The sequence below is a fragment of the Myotis lucifugus genome, unplaced genomic scaffold (assembly GCF_000147115.1).
Source record: "Myotis lucifugus unplaced genomic scaffold, Myoluc2.0 scaffold_8581, whole genome shotgun sequence".
Lineage (NCBI taxonomy): Eukaryota > Metazoa > Chordata > Mammalia > Chiroptera > Vespertilionidae > Myotis > Myotis lucifugus.
Genome location: NW_005879629.1, coordinates 992 through 5,295, shown reverse-complemented (window position 1 = coordinate 5,295; position 4,304 = coordinate 992). Strand labels below are relative to the sequence as shown.

Genomic DNA, 4,304 nt, shown 5'->3' with positions numbered 1-4,304 from the left:
TGGCGAATCTTCTAAATGCCCCGGAGGACCTGGTGACCACTATGGGCTCTGAGTCAATTGGGGAACGGTCTTAAGTCTGAAAAATACGCTGACTCCGATCACCAGCGAGGCTCCCTTCTGCGGCAGGGCCCCTTCCCCTGGCACCGCAGGGGTGGGTGGAGGGCTGTGGCTGTATTTCCAAGTCCTCCTCCTTCTCTCCCCTTCCTCCCCAGGCTGCCAGAACCTTTGGCAGAAGTGAGATCTGTAGTCAGCCCGCCGGGTGGTTCCTGTACATGGGCTGTTCCTATTGTTCAAAGCATGAAATTGTCTGCAAGCGGATTGTTTACAGAGCTTTTCTCTTCCCAGAGCCGCTTGCATGTGGCAACTCAGGCCCTATTTGCCCTAATACTCACTTTCTCTCATCCTTCCCACCAAGAGCCTTTGTTTGTGATTACATCCGGCTCTGCTGGGCACATACCTCACCTGGCACAATCCTCTCCAATCCCTAGAAGGAAGAGCCCTCACCTACGCGGTGGGGAGGAAGTAAGATTTCGGCTCCAAGCCGGCAACCTCTCTCTGAGGTCATGTCATCCGGACACAGAGAAATAAACATGCTGTTTCTTCTTTTAAATGGCATTGGACGAGAAGTCCGTCTTTCAGACAGAACCATGGAAACGGGCAGTCAGGTATGATTGCCTGTGAGTGTTCCTCACAGGAAAAATAGCTCCTAATTGCACGAAAGAGAAAGGAGCCAGCTGCTGCTTTCATGATTATTTAAGCACCCATCCACCATCAAAACACGCCTCATTGTTTCATTGCCACTGAAATGTGATTGCCACTACACTTTCTACTGGCCTCTCCTCTATGCAAATTGGGGAGAAGAAAGAAACTCATGAGGCACCCATTTGGTTTCTAAATGTATTGTTTGCATATAGACATCAGCAGCCTGAAAAGATTCTAGCCCGGAATGTCAAACTGACAACACTGTCTGTTCTTCTATTGTTCTCTCCGAAAATATAATTTTTAATGTATCCTTAAAGGCAGGCCTGACTGTTTTATCAGTGATTTAGTAAGAGACCAGAGGCCTGGTGTCTCAACTGTGGGCCTTGGGCAGCAATGAAAATCATCTTGGGGAGAGTCCACTTTCTAGAATATTAAAAGAATTCATCAACTTGAAAAAATTTTTGTTCCCACCTTTTCTGCTCACAGTTGGTGTTTGTGCTGGGGGCTGACCATTAGATAATGATTTGTACAGCATTTTATAGAGTTCAAACGTTTCTGCCTCTGGTACATCATATGACATTCCCAGGGACCCTGTGAGGGAGGTAAGGGCAGTTTTCTCTTTTCTTTTTCTTAATATGTTTTTTTATTATTATTATTGATTTCACAGAGAAAGGGAAGGGAGAGGGAGAGATAGAAACATCAATGATGAGAATCATTGATCAGCTGCCTCCTGCACACCCCCCACTAGGGATGGAGCCCACAACCCAGGCGTGTGCCCTTGACCAGAATTGAACCCGGGACCCTTCAGTCCGCAGACTGGAGCGCTATTCACTAAGCCAAACCAGGTAGGGCAAGGGCAGTTTTCATGTATGGGGCTGTTTCCAGCTCTAATAGTTGTGACCTTTAGAGGATTGAGGACTACTTGGTTTTAAAAGAGTTTCAACAGGAAGGCACCTGCTCTTCTGGTTCAATAGGTTTTAGTTCTGGGCCCAGGGAGGAAAAAACAATATTAATAATAGCCAACACTTACCACCTGTGTGCCTTGTGGCAGCACAGTGCCGAGTGCTTTGTGTGCACTATCTCATTTTTGCTTCCAAATGTACCCCTCTGAGGTATGTTCTAGTATGATTTCCAGTTTACAGAGAAGGGAACTGAGCTCAGAGAGGCTGAGTAATTTCTTTGAGGTCACACAGCTAATTAATGGTAGAGGATGGGTCTGGGCTCAACAGCCTGATTTTGAGGTCCATGCTTTTTACCTTCAAGGTGTACTGCTTCCTGCTATGCATCTACCTACCATGTGCCCATCCAACAGATGACAGCACACCACAATAAAATAGTAATCACATCGGGTATCTCTCTAGGACCAGGAGCTATAAATACACTATCATATTCAGTCTTTACGACAGCCCTGCAAGGGTGGTATCTAGTATCCCCTTCTACCTACCAGGAGAATGACATTCAGCAAGGCCAACTGCTTTCACATTACAGAGTCAGTAAATGATGGAGTTGGTATTTACACCTACACCTTTTCTACATGTTTTTTGTTTTGTTTTGTTACCTCACTCTTCCTGCCTAAGGCATCCAATGCTGTATGGTACATTGGACCAGAAATATATACTAGTAGGTACGCACACAACATGAGAAAATTCCTATGCACAAGAAGCAAGAGGCTGTCGGTATAGTTGGAGTGGTAGGAATTTGATTTCATTTCCCAGCCTGCCTTGCAGCTAGGGTGGCACTGTCCAGGTCAATGAGATGTTAAGGGGAGAGTCTACAGTGGACGTGGGTGGGTTCTTTCAAAGCTTCTGCTCTCCTAATAAAAGGGAAACTTTCTGCTGTCAAGGGCCTTCTTCCATTCTTCCTTCCTTGAACACAGATGGCAATGTTGGCTCTGCAGCAGCAATCTTGTAACCACGAGGCACAAGCCAAATGAATCTCAGAGATGGCTGCCCTCATCACAGAGCTGCTGAGCCAATACCAATAACCACCTACCTCTGTACTTCCGTAAGCTAGTCTTAATTGGGTATTCTGTTATCTGCAAATACAACCTTAACTGCTACAGAAAGAAGACTAGTTTGAGCAGCCTCACTTCCCTTCTACCTGACAGTTACGTTTGATTTCTTTGTCTATGCCAACTGATTTTCCCCTGCCTTCATAAAGAGAGTAGCCTGAATCCAATTTCAAATATCTTGGTGGTATGGACATGTCACTCCAAGCACCTGCTATGCCCACAGCCCCTTCCAAGGAAAGGCACTAATGGTTCTTTACAAATGAGTCCCAGGCTTCGTGCCAGGTGACTGTGATTTTCAAACCAAAGCTACTCACCGAAACACCCATCCATGAGTCAGTGAGTAGCCTATGAGGTGGTTAGGCATGCGTACTCTCCCCAGCAATGGCACTGTGTAGATGTCCACTGGCTCGCCTAGGAGACAGGAGTTGAGTGATACAAGAATGCAGAAGCCACAAGGCAAGACAAGTCATGAATAAGCAGTTGATATGCATCAATAAAAGTCAGGAATAAGCAGAAACCGAGAGATAGAGAAGAGGGAACTCGAAGAGTGTAACGACAGGAGAATCATAACTCTAGGGCAGGGAGCCACCAGGGCTGCTACTAAGGGAACAATAGATGGCCAGGCCCCTCCCCCGCTGGCCTTCTTGAGTTCTGTGGAGCCACAGGAGGTGCTGTGATCCTGACTGATGCCTGGCCGTTCTCTGTGATTAGTGAAGCCATGTCACCTAGCTTATTCCCCAGAGGCGCCCACTATTGCCCCTCGGGTCACATTGGGTCTTGGTTGCCTGAAAGAGCTTAACCAACATGTTGGCCACTCAGGGCCACCATGCCCGTCTTTAGTCTCCCTGAGTGTTGCACACACACCTGTGGAGCCCAGAGGGTATAGGCAGGGCGCCTGTGGGCCATATTTGGCCCCAATACATGTCTCATTTAACTTACATGGTATCCTAAGAAATGTACATTTGGATGCCTTTCGAGGGGGTATATTCTTCCAATTTGTCATGGTCCCTACCCCTTTTTATGCCTGACACCTGCCTTACTTTGAACATTCACATTACCTGCCTGGTACCTGTAGGCACTGGAATGGCAGCCTCGGGCAGGAATTTAAAAAGGTGGTCAGGTCAGGTAACCTGCCCGGGAGTTCCCTTAACAAAAGTCCCCTGGCAGCTGCAATCCCATGCCCTCAGGGCAGGGCACAAACCTGGGGAGGGGGGGGGGGGGCAGGGAGAGAAGGAAGGAGGGAGGGAGGAAGAGGAAGAGGAAGAGACAGAGACATAGAGAGAACTGTTGCCACCCCACAGACCACAGAGCTGGTATCTGTCGCTTCATCATCTACTTGCTTCTCCGCCGCAGTGTCCGCTGCTCCCAACTGCCATCGCCACTTCTAATCACACCCAGCTTTCCACCGCTTTCCACCGCAGCCTTTTGCTCCCTGCCTCCTGTTGCTTTTATTGTGCCGGTCCTACCACATGTACGTGTGGTTGACCTCTGTGGTCACAGCCAATTGGCGGGTGCTTTTCCTTCCGCCCAGCTAACCATGAATCCAGGCACGATGTGGTCCCTGGGACAGTGGCTGCGGCAGCAGCCTTTG

At 48.2% G+C, this 4,304-nt stretch overlaps 1 long non-coding RNA gene across 1 annotated transcript; it reads right to left on the bottom strand.

Annotated features, from left to right (window-relative positions):
- Positions 1–1,230: 1,230 nt before the first annotated feature.
- On the bottom strand, positions 1,231–4,098 carry LOC111824840. The gene is made up of 3 exons (XR_002827913.1): positions 4,017–4,098; positions 3,028–3,124; positions 1,231–1,293 (listed from the first exon to the last, which is right to left on the bottom strand). It is a non-coding gene; the product is annotated as an uncharacterized LOC111824840 (long non-coding RNA).
- Positions 4,099–4,304: the final 206 nt, after the last annotated feature.